Here is a 12,942-nt window from a genome sequence, read left to right as displayed (position 1 = left end):
TTAGAAAGATGTAATAATTCTACTGGTATCACGAGAGGAGAGCACTATAAGATAATGTCCTCCCATAACATGGAAACACAGGGATTTACTGATGCGGTTTAGGACGTCATTCACTTTTCAGCCAATCAGCTCCCTGATTCTACACAGTGAGATTGAGTTTTTTTAAAACCAAAGCCCAGGATCTCACATTACCCCCAGAAAGTGTCATCTGACTGGCACCTTTTCAGTATTGTACTGCCTACCATTTTTGACAAGTTTTCTTCTACATCTTCATTCAGTAATCATTTATATGATAAACAGGGCAAGACCATTTATTTTTCCATACATTTTTTTCATTCAGTGTATCTCTATAGAGCATCTACCACACACTACACAGAAATAAGGTTCCTGGCCTCACAGAGCTTTTTATTATACCAAATCACACAAATGAAGTATTCCAAGTTGTCTTAAGTACCCGGACAGAAACAAGCCAGTGGAAAATCTGTCATTGGAGAAGAAAAGACACTCTTGGAGCTGGCCTACAGACTGAGCCAGGAAAAGAAGGTACCGGCCATGTGATGAACTAGAGAAAGACCTTCCATGAAGAGGAACCAAAACCTACAAAGGCGCTGAGGATGGAGACCAGCCTATTCTAGAGACAAAAATAAGACCTGTTTTACCGAAGCAAAAGAGCCAAAGGCAGAGTGACTGGCACTAAAGATGAAGAGGAAGGCACAGCTGGGTCACCCAGAGCCTGGGGGGGCAAAGTAAGAATCTAGATATCACTCTTAAGTGCACTGGAGGACGTCAAAGGGCAAAGAACAATTTGATTTACATTGTGTGTGGTTTTATTTTTAATTTGATTTACGTTGTGCTTATGTTTTGTGTTTTTTTTTTAATTTGGGGTAAAGTTGCTTTACAATGTCGTGTTAGTTTCTGCTATATAATGAAGTGAACCAGCTATACACATACATATATCCTCTCCCTCTTGGATCTCCCTCCCACCAGACCCTCATCCCATCAATCTAGGTCGCCAGAGAGCAGCAGGCAGAGCTCCCTGTGTTATATGGATGATTTACATTTCATAAAAATCATTCTTAATTAAAATATTGGGCATGGATTGGAAAGAGGCAAATGTCAAAGTGGAAAACTCTGTTGGTATTACAACCATCCAGGAGTAAAATGATAATGAGTCTGAATTAGACACAGAGATAAATGAACAGGTAAAATATGTATTTTGTAGGCAGATCAAATGGAAACAGTATGAACTAGCTGTGAGGAACGAAGAAAGGAAAGAAGCAGCAGATGACTTTTCCAGACTTCTGGACTTAATAACTGAACAAACAATCTTCTGGGGTTTTTGTTTGTTTTTTCAAATATTTATATGGCTGAACAAGGTCGAGATCTTTAGTTGTGGCATGCGAACTCTTAGTTGTGGCATGTGGGATCTAGTTCCCTGACCAGGGGCTGAATCTGGGCTCCCTGCATTGGAAGTGAGGAGTCTTAGCCACTGGACCCCCAGGCAAGTACCAATTTACTATTTCTTTCTAAATAAGAAAGACTGGGGTAAAGCAAAACAGGAAGAAGGACAGGAAGGAATGAGGACACTATAGCCATGAAGATGGCAACAAAATCTTCAGGTGGAAATAAGGAGGCAACTGCAGACATACATCAGGATCGCAGAGGAGAGAGTGTGGCCAGGGAACTCACGGTGGGAGCGGTCAGCACACCACACAGCTGATTTTTAAAGACCTGGGAATGACCGAGGTCTCCTAGGGGAACAGCAAAAACACAGAAGGAAGCCCGAAGCCACTTCCCGAGGCACAGACGAAGGCTCAGCAAAGGAGAACTTTGAGGTGGAAAATCAGGAGAGGAAGAATGCAGAAGCCAAGAAGAGAGGAGTATTTCAAGAAAGATGGACGCGCCAACTATGTCAGCTTCCCCTAAGAGACCAAGTGAGATGGGGAGAAAATTATCCACTAGGCTGAGCAGCATGAAAATCACTGATGACAGCAACCAGGGTCATTTCAACCTGTGAGGGGGACAAGTGAGGGGGACAAGAGCCTGATGGAAGTCAGCTGGGGATGAAAGAAGAGGTGGTAGAGATGGGATTTGTCTATTGGCGTGGTTTTGCTATGATAGGGAAGAGAAAAACGGACTTGATGCAGGGGAATGCTAGACCAAGGGACGACTTTGACAATGGAAGAGAAAAGGGTACACGAGAGTTTGTCAGCGTACTCATGGGAATGAGAGGGGAAGAAGAGGATGGTACAGCAGAGAGGGTGACTAACTACAGGAGCAAAGTCACTGAGTGTCTTGAGCAGGGGGATATCTAATGGAGGATGGAAACTCAGAGAAGGTTTATTTGAATAAGATACCTGGAATATGAGAAGGATCTGCCAGGTACGGAGTTGGGGGAAAGAGACTGCCTTGAAGGGGAAGTACTGAAGTCCTGGGCTCTTGAAGCCAAAGAAAAAGAAGCACATGTGATCCAAGGCAAGAGGAACATGAGTTAACAGTGAAAAAAAAATTGTTTCAATACTTTCCCATGTCATTATTATTGTTATATTTTTAGTGTTGAATTTAATGTTAAGGTATTTATATGTGATCCTCATTTGGTCATGTGAATTTCCCAGGTCTTTAGAGTTATAATTCCCCTGGGTTACATATAACTTCATTAGTCTCTAGGCCCAGTCTGCATTGAACAATAGCAGCGAGAGTGTATGTATGAGTGTGTATTATTTCCAGGCTTCTTCCTCCCTCAGTCCCAGTGGGAGTGTGTTTCAAAACCAAGTTCTTGGGAACGATCTTCCTTTCCTTTAATGTTTTATACTAAGGATTATTTAAAGAACACTGGAATTGTTAAGAAAGTACGGAGAAACTTCCTTTTAATCACTGCTGCTAGCTAAATGTGCTTCCAGTATACTGAGGCCTCCGGGACCTGCTCAGAGAGTAGCCAGTTTAGCAGTAAAATTAGGGTTACTGCTCATGGCTCCAGAATGTTCTGTCTCTTGTTTACTGGGTTATGCCGCACTCCTCATGGGCTGTATAAACAGAAAGTATATCTCTGTGTCTGTTGTTCTACTGGGATAAACGAGGTACAGAAACCAGAACTCCTAGATGGATCCTGGCAGTCTCAATGGCGGTGCACAGCGATGCCACCTAACCTGCTGTCTGTCACTCTGTAATCACACGTCTAACACAGGCACTCTGAGAAGCAGGGCAGTCCTACTGCGCTTTCCTAGTCATTTCCCCACATTTAGACTTGAGTAATTCATCTCCCTTCTTTGGGCTTCCTCAAACTTATTGCACCCCTTCTACTATGTCTTGCCTTCCTGATCAGGCAGAGTAGATAACGCTCTAGTGACAGAAAATGCTCAAATCTTAGTGGCTTCACCCGATGATATTGATCATTTTACATATTATTTGTGGGCTGGCAGAGAATCACTGTCCAGTAAAGCAGTAACTCAGGGACCCAAGCAGCCCCCAGATGGTTATTGTGCCAAAAGGAAAAAGAAGGTTTGGCAGGGTCTGGCACTCCAGGCTAGAAGTGACCGCTGGCTTTTATCACCGGACAGAAACAATCACGTGTTTCATCCAGGATGAGAGGGCCCAGAAGTGTAATTCTGCAGTCGGGGGATGGGGGAGGGGTGGAGAACCGTTTGGCAATCAGCTCCAGGGATCTGCGCACATTCTGAACTAGTGATTCATTTCGGATTTTCATTGAACTGCCCCTCCTTCATCTCTGCAAACTGCCCTGAAACTCACTCATCTGCCTGTTATCAAATTTAGAATGTTATCTGAATGCAAATCTGCTTCTCTTTCCGGCCTATTCCAGAATTGCTGTTGTTTTTGTTCAGTTGCTAAGTCTTATCCGACTCTTTGCAACCCCATGGACTATAGCCCACCAGGCTCCTCTGTAAGCAAAACATTTTAGAAGGATTTTTAAAATATGGTTTATGAAAAACGTTAAGTAACAAATTACTTCTGTATGAGAAATTAGTAACAAGATATTTAGACAATAGAGTCATAGTTTCATACAAAGAAAAATAGTATACGTGTAACTACAGAAAAGAAGATTTGGAAAAAAACAGAGCCAAAATTTTCTGGTAGATATCTCTGAGCAATGCACTTGGATGTAATTTTTTTTCTTTAGACATCTGTATAATTTTCAAATTTTCAGAAATAAATGCAGAATACTTCTTAAATCAGAAAAGATGTCACATTTGAAAATTCTTAATTTCAAATAGCTAATTCTTAATTTCAAATAATACGACACCTCTTGTCTGTGCCAAGAGGTTCTTTTTGATGACTCTAAATTTTCAAAATATTTCAAGATATCTTCTGGTACTGTCTAAATCTTACTTGGCATGTTGCTCAATGCTCTAGGAAATTTTGATTTTACCACAAGGAATACAAATAACAATAACTAACTAATTTTATCATTATCTCCAAAAATGCAGGAGAAAACGTGTCCAAACCTAAATTTAAATACCCTCTCTTATTATTTATGACATAATTAGATGAGTGCTTGACATATAAAAGTACCACGAAGTGCTTGTTAAATTTTTCTTTAAAGACAACAGTGGGTAAAGAAATGAACATTAAATATTTTAATTCAAGAAATGAACATTAGAAAAATTTTGGAAAAGAAATGAACATTAAATAATTTAATATTAATTCACTCCATCAAACAAATAAGTCCCCTTTCCATTTTGGACAGGTACAAGTAGAACATCAGATATCACACAATAATTTGGAACACCTGTTGGCAGATTTTCAAATATGTTCGAATTTTTGGTTGTTATTTAATCCCATTAAAGTTTTTCCAAGGAGTGTACAGATATGTAATTATAATATTAGCAGTTATCAGGTCACATAATACATTCCTTAAGATCTATAAAAGACTCTATGTATATATTAAGAGTTTAGTAAGTATTTGGAAAGTTAATTTTTTAATTGAAGTTAGTTTCAAGTATACAGCAAAGTGATTCAGTTTTATATATATATGTGTGTGTGTACATATATATATATGTATTCTTTTTCAGATTATTTTCCAATATAGGTTATCATAAGATACTGAATATAGTTCCCTGTGCTATACAGTATGAGCTTGCTGTTTATCTATTTTATTATAGTAGTGTGTATCTATTAATCCCAAATTCCTAATTTATCACTCCCCCATGGTAACCATAAGTTTGTTTTCTATGTCTGTAACTGTATTTCTGTTTTGTAAACTGGAAAGGCATTTTAGATATCAGTTGCCAACATGCCAGGCCTTTATCAATGGCTAAAAGATATGGAATGTTAGCTTCTCTGGAGCACAAGCTTTATTTTCTACCTATTTTAAACCATTATATAAAAATTCTCCTTCCTTCTCTCATATCAAGGGATGGTTCTGAAAGACTTTCATCATATGGTAAAGTCAAGACGTGGTGTTGAATAAGGTACCAGTTCACAGGAGGCTCTCCTAAATGAAGACCAATGGAACTCAACCTTTCATAGAGTGAAATAAAATTTAAAATCTTTCAAGTGACCTGGGAAATGGACTTCATTTAAGTGCCAGGACACTCTGATTTCATGGGAGTATATTTCTAATCTGGCTGTTAATAAATTTTGCCAGTTCACACTTTATTTGCACTCTATAGAAACTCACACTATATCAATCACAATATTTTCTACATGATTTTCGTTGTAAATTACTTATGACTTGGCAGCCATCCCAGGACAAATGGGCTAGACACTTATTTGGTCCAGCCCCCCGGCTGCAAGATGCTGAGCTGTCTCCCAAAGGAGGCGGGCGATCTTCCCAAGGCAGCTCCCACAAGGAGTCTTGTGAACACACTACAACGTACACTACAAACTGAGACGACAGGTCGGTTCACTCATTCACTCAGTAGTTCATTCTGAATTTATTTAAAATTTACTGAATATTTATTTGTACCAAACACTGTATGAAGTGCCATAAATATAATGATAAACACGAGTTAGGTCCCATTTTATAGCATCTCATAGTTTAACAGTAGAAACAGAAATAGGAACCAAGAGTTAGAAGAGATCTCAGACTTTTCACAACACAAGTATGAATATACTGCTATGGGGGCAGGGAATGAGTGATTAGGAATGGAGTCTGGAAAACCCTTCCATAAACAAAATTGTTCTTTGTTGTGTGCATGTGCTCAGTCATGTCCGACTCTTGTGAACCCATGGACTGGGAGCCCGCCAGGCTCCTCTGTCCACAGAATTCTCCAGACAAGGATGCTGGAGTGGGTTGCCATGCCCTCCTCCGGGGGAATCTTCCTGACCCAGAGAATGAACCCACATCTCTTACATCTCCCGCACTGACAGGCAGATTCTTTATCACTAGTGCCATACATATTTATTTAGAACATACTATTTGCAGAGCACTAGGTGCTGGGAATATAGAGAAAGCAAAAGTTCCATATGCTCTCCTGGAGCTTATATATATATATATATATATACACACACACACACACATACTATATTTAGTATATATTTATACTCTATGAATATAAACTATATACAGTTCACTGTTGTTGTTTAGCTGCTAAGCTGTGTCTGATTCTTTGCAACTCCACGGACTGAGCCCGCCAGGCTCTTCTGTCCATAGAATTTTCCAGGCAAGAATACTGGAATGGAAATCCCCTCCTTCTCCAGGGGATCTCTCTGACCCATGGATTGAACCCACATCTCCTGCATTTCAGGCAGATTCTTTACCACTAAGCCACCAGAGAAGCCCCATATAGTTCACTATGTATATGTACATATATAGTATTTTATTTATTCATTAATTACTTGTTTATTTAGTAAAATATATTTATTTTATAGTTTAGATTGTGTTTTGTTGTATTATGGTGTATTAATGCATTTTAGATTGTGCTACATGCTATGGAGAAAAACAAACCCAAGTAAGTAGGATAGGAGTGTCAGGGCTGAATTTTACACAGGATGGGCGGAAGAGGCCTCTGATGAGGTGACATCTGAGCCAAGGCAGGCAAGAAATGAGCACGCAAGCCCTGCAGATAGATACCTGGGGGCAAAGAGAGTTCCAGGCTGAGGGAACATTAAGTGCAGAGGCCTTGGGGCAAGAGTGTGCTCGGTTTATTCTAGGAAGAACTAGAATGCCAGAGTAGGAGGGGAGGGGCCAGGACAAGCAGGAAATGAGGGGAGAGAAGTCAGCGGCAGGTTCTGCCCTGCTCTGCAAGTAACCATCAGGACTTAGGCTTTTACTCTGAAAAGATGGGAAGCCATGAAGGGCTTTGAGCAAGAAAATCTAATGAGCTGATCTATTTATTTATTTTTGATGTGCACTATTTCTAAGTCTTTATTGAGTTTGCTACAACATTGCTTCTGTTTTATCTTTTGGCTTTCTGGTCCCAAGGCATGTGGAAACACCTCCCTGACCAGGGCTCAAACCCGCACCCCTTGAATTGGAAGGCACACCACTGGACCACCGAGGAAACATGAGTTGATTTATGCTTTAAGAAGAAAACTACTACTGATGCTGTGTTAAAAACAAACTGGACCTGGAGGCAAAAGAAAATAGGAAACCACTGCAAACACTCAAGAGAGAGAAACGGAGGCATCTTTGGCCACGAAGCATGTGGCAGAGGTAGTGAGAAGCGTTCTGATATTTAATGTACTCTGAACATAACACGAGTGGGACTTCCTGGTATCAACACAGAAGACTGTACTTAAGTAAGGTAAACTTTAAGGGTGAGGAGATGCTCACCAGACAGAGAGGGGCTGAGGGTACTCTAGACCCAGGGGACAAGAGACACAAGGGCAAGAAAGGATGACAGGGCAGAGAAGAGCCAAGAGATAGTGAGAAACTCTGTCTGACCGGAGCTGGAGGCTGGACACAATGTCAGGCAAAGCGGCGGAGACTAGACCAGCAGAGGTAATTTGGGACCATATGCAGAGGAGTTTGGACTTGACTTCAGAGGCAAGAGAGACGGAACCAAATTTACAAAGCAAGAAATGACAAGCCTGTCATATTTGGGGGCTTCCCTGGTGGCTGAGTTGGTCAAGAATCTGCCTGCAATGTAGGACCCAATGGTACAGTCCATGGAGTCACAAAGAGTCAGACACAACTGAGCGACTTAACACACAGACAATAAGGTACACAAAATTGGTTCAAAATATACTGAAAAATTCAACTTCTTTAGGGCTTCCCGGGTGGTGCAGTGGTAAAGAATCTGCCAGCCATATTTATCAGAACACAATTCTGATGGAGTTGGGGCAAGCAAAAGAACATACCAACTAGGAAACTCTTAAAACCGTGCTGGTGGAAGATGACCAATGAGGACCTGAATTCACACAGTGTTGGTGAGACTGGAAGAGAAGAAAACATCTGGGAGACTAATGCTAATTTACTGCGTTCTTTATTGAGATTTTTCTGTCTGTTTATAAAATCAACTGAACCTATTCCAGGGGCCTCCCAGGTGGCACTAGTAGTAAAGAATCCACCTGACAACGCAGGAGACGAGAGCTGATACTTGGGTCGGAAAGATGCCCTGGAGTAGGAAATGGCAACCCACTCCAGTGTTCTTGCCTGGGAAACCCAATGGACGGAGGAGCCTGGTGGGCTACAGTCCATGGGGTCGCAAGGAGTCGGACACGACTGAAGCGACTTAGCACGCACGCAACCTATTCCAAAACAGAACTCTCTTTTTATCATTAATATATTCTCTTAAGTCTCAAAAAGAAAAAAGAAGAAACTATTTGAGATTCTGAAAAACTAGAACTGCCAGGGCCCAGGCAGTAAACAAGGTCTGGAAGCCATGAAGAGAAGCTGAGGACTGCAAAGGCCTGATTTGAACAACAGGACCAGGGGGACGTCACTAGACAAGGGGATGGGAGGCAGGATCCCTGTAGAACATAAGTCATATCCGATCATTCTTGTGCTCCAAACCCTGTCATGTCTTCTCATCTCACTCAGAGTCATGGCCACTGTTCTCACCAAGTTCCTACAGAATCGGGCCACCATGCTCCGATCTCATCCCCTTCTATGCCCTCCAACTCTCTCACTCCCCACCAGATGTTTCAGCCTCAGCTGCATGTCCTCAAACGCATCTTAGAGGCTTTGCTGTTAACTCCGTCCAGAAGCGACTAAGCGTTAAGTCGATTCAATCATGTCCAACTCTTTGAGACCCTGTGGACTGTAGCCTGCCGAAAGGGCTCCTCTGTCCACGGGATTCTCCAGGCAAGAATACTGGAGTGGGCTGCCATGCCCTTCTCCAAAGGATCTCCCCATCTCCCAGGGATCGAACTGGTATCTCTTAAGTCTCCTGCATTGGCAGGCAGGTTCTTTACCACTAGCGCCACCTGGGAAGCCAAAGCTAAGTACATTTGTTTAATTAACTAACAAACTCATGGACTTCCCCAGTGGCTCAGCAGTAAAGAATCCGCCCGCAGCGCAAGAGATGCAGGTTCCATCCCTGGGTCGGGAAGATCCCCTGGAGGAGGGCATGGCAACCCAGTGCAGTATTCTCGCCTGGAGAATCCCATGGACAGAGGAGCCTGATGGGCTACAGTCTGTAGGGTCACAGAGAGTCAGACATGACAGCAACCAAGCAGACAGACAATGAATTCATATAGATCACGAGTAGTTCAATGTCCCTGCAAGACTTTCGGGTAGAACCACCCCACAGTCAGTTGGAACGAGAGCATTACAGGTTATGAGGGAGAAAAGGGATGGACACAGAGGTGTGGGATCATCGGGATAAAATCAAAGCAATCCCAGAATCACCAGGAGATACAGAAGGGCAGTGCTTAGTTAAACCGAGGACCCAGACAGTCTCAATCCCAGCCTTTGACACTTCATGCTTATGTCTTAAACAAAAGTTTTAAACTTCTCAGTGCCTCTGAGTTTCATCTCTAAAAAAAATAAAATAAAAAAATTTTTAACATTCATTTATTTGGTTACCAGATGTGGGATCTGGTTCCCTGACTAGGGATAGAACCCAGGTCCCCTGCACTGGAAGCATGGAGCCTTAGCCACTGAACCACCAGGGAAGGTCCTATAGTAGGGTTTTAAAACAACCTGCCTCAGAGAGGATTTAAATGAGCAAATACATGTAAAGCACCGAGAACACAATGACACACAGAAAGTAGCACCTGCCTGCTTGCTAAGTCACTTCAGTCGTCGACCCTTATTGACCCTACAGACTGTAGCCCGCCAGGCTCCTCTGTCCATGGGGATTCTCCAGGCAAAAATACTGGAATGGGTTGCCGTGCCCTCCTCCAGGGGATCTTCCAACCCAGGGATCAAACCCCTGTCTCCTGCATTGCAGGCAGATTCTTTACCGCTGAGCCACCAGAGAAGCCAACACAAAGAAAGCACAGAATGAATGAAAATAACAGGGAATGCTAAGAAGGGTGGCGCCGTCTCTGGATAAGAGGGACAGACTTCCTATCTGGAATCCAGAGGTTATTTGCAATGTAATTCACTTCCCTGTGCACTGCAGTAAACCAAAAGAGGTCCTCTGGCTCTTCTGCTTGGAGTTTGTTACTGTTGCTGTTTTCTTTCACTGGTTTTCTCCATAGTCTTAATCAGAAGAAACAAACAAACAAAAAATTTGTTTGAAGGAGTTGTGAATTTGAGCAAGGTATACTGGGAGGCAAAGAGTATAGCAGAAAGAGTCTGGGTCTTCAGAGTCAGAAAAATCTGGGCTGGATGCAGCTCTGTCTCTCAGATATGGAGCTTAGTCTGTCCTGATTTGCAAAAGAGGAAGTCAGTGTCTCTATCTCAAGCAATCGAAGCCTGAAGAAGAGGAGGTTGCTGAATCCATAATTGTGGAATGAATGCAAGAGGCTGCTGCGTGGATGAAATGTGACAAGCGTCCAGAAAACGTTGAGCACAGTCCCTGGCACGCCGGCAGGAAGGGTCAATAAACAGACCCAATCTGGAAACTGCAGAAAGTCTTGTTTTGATGACTAGCAGCTGGGTTGGCATTCCTGTGGCTAGGACCTGGGTAAGGGACTCAGTGTCAGAGCTGAACTTCCTATTCACTCGTGTCATTAAAAAGTATTTTCACTTCATCTTTTAAGAGAAGAGATTTACTGGACTAAGGTTTGGTTGAAACACTCCCTTATTACACGGTGCACTTAAGTGATTAGATATTGGTATCAGGTTTGTTGTGGGTCTTAGCAAGATAAAAGCAAAGCCTCGAGAGTTGTTCTGTTTGCCTTGGCGTCTCCTTTCCTGGTTCAGCGAATGTCTGGCTCAGAACACCTGTACTAACCTTGGTGTTTAATTCTTTTTGTACAACTTCTGCCACACAAAAGCTGAAGTGGGTCAGCGGCTGCTTTATAATGCTGTGTGTTATCGTGTACCAAAAAGTTCCTCTCTATGAAAATATTAGCAAGGATTTAAGAACTGATTACATTTGGAGGGTTTACCTGTTGTAAGGGTACTTTTTCGAATTATTTTTTTCCTGATTACCCAAGAACACATGATCATTTAGATAATTTGGAAAACTAGAAAAGCTCAAAAGAGAAAAGCCTACCAGTGTGGGGTATAACATTCCTATAAAAATCCTGTAGATTATTATAGATACCACCTCCCTGGGGAGACGTAAACAAAATTCAAATCACACCAAATATTATTATACGTCATGCTTTTTTTTAAATGAACTAGGGACTTCCCTGGTGGTTCAGTGGCTTTGTGCTCCTGATGGAGGGGACTCAGGTTTGATCCCTGATTAGGGAACTAGATCCCACATGCTGCAGCTAGGACCTGGCACAGCCAAATAATAAATAAATAATTACTAAAACAAATAAAGAATTAATGCCTACAGTAATTCATTCATCCATTCAAGCAAACTAATTAAATACCTACTAGGTGCCAGGCCCCGTATATACCGTAGTACAGAGGATGAGAGAGAGGCGCATGAAAATAAATCATCACAGTAACCTCAGATAATTAAAACACACATGAAGTACTACAGGTGCACAGAAGAGGGAGCAGAGACAAGCCTCTGGGCTACAGAGGTCTCAGGGACGGTGACACTGTAGGAGGAGACACGTGAACTGCTACCAACAGGCAACGCGGAAGTTCACCAAATAAGGGAGGGAGAGGATGTAACAGGAAGACCCGAAATGTAACACGCTGGGTGTGCGCTCAGCCGCTCCGTCATGTCCGACTCTTTGCGACCCCATGGACCGGAGCCCGCCAGGCTCCTCTGTCCATGGGATTTTTCAGGCGAGAATACTGGAGTGGGTTGCCATTTCCTTCTCCAGGGGATTTTCCCGACCCAAGGATCGAACCCGAGTCTCCTGTGTCTCCTACAGGGCAGGTGGATTCTTAACCCACTGAGCCGTCAGAGGAGCCCCAGAGCTCTGAGAGGTGCTGCCAAAACTCAGCGTGGGGAAAAAGATAGAAGGTGGGGAAGACGAGGCTGGAAATGCAGGAGCCAGGCAATGGACAGCCAGGGATGTGAAGCAGGAAGCCGACAGGCTCAGGTTTTATGTTTTGGTTAAAAAAAAAAAAAGTGTTTACTTCAGCTTAAAGGATTAAGAAAAAGGGGCAAAGACAAAAACTAGAACAATCCAAAAAAGGACTGATCAGGTGACAGATGGTAAAGTTCTAATAACAAGGGAGATGGCACATGATGTCCTGGAAGTGAGAATACCCCGGAAGTCAGGAGCCCTGGGATTCTGGATGGGTAAAGCTCCTTCGTTTCTCTCTTCTTTCCCTGGTTACTGAGAATCAATAATGTGACGACAAGCATACACTGGATGCTGCAGAAACCACGATGATGTGGCCCAATTCTTACACACCAAAAGCTAACATCCTCAGAGGAAAGAAGGGGTGAAAGGGGGATATTTTTATTTCTCAGCTTGCCCTTCTCTCTTTCTTTGGTGTTAACAGGGCTCCAATTTCTCTTTGGGATAAACCCTCCATCTCTGACCTACCCTCCCTGCAGTTTGAGTGAGAAT

General features: G+C 42.6%; 1 protein-coding gene across 1 annotated transcript in view; it reads right to left on the bottom strand.

Annotated features, from left to right (window-relative positions):
- Positions 1 to 12,942, bottom strand: part of FTO (FTO alpha-ketoglutarate dependent dioxygenase) — a 422,003-nt gene that overhangs the window by 295,150 nt on the left and 113,911 nt on the right. The gene's annotated exons all lie outside the window — the stretch shown is intronic.

The sequence above is a fragment of the Cervus elaphus genome, chromosome 4 (assembly GCF_910594005.1).
Source record: "Cervus elaphus chromosome 4, mCerEla1.1, whole genome shotgun sequence".
Lineage (NCBI taxonomy): Eukaryota > Metazoa > Chordata > Mammalia > Artiodactyla > Cervidae > Cervus > Cervus elaphus.
Note: the sequence above shows the minus strand (reverse complement) of the source record. Positions and strands in the feature narration are given on the sequence as shown.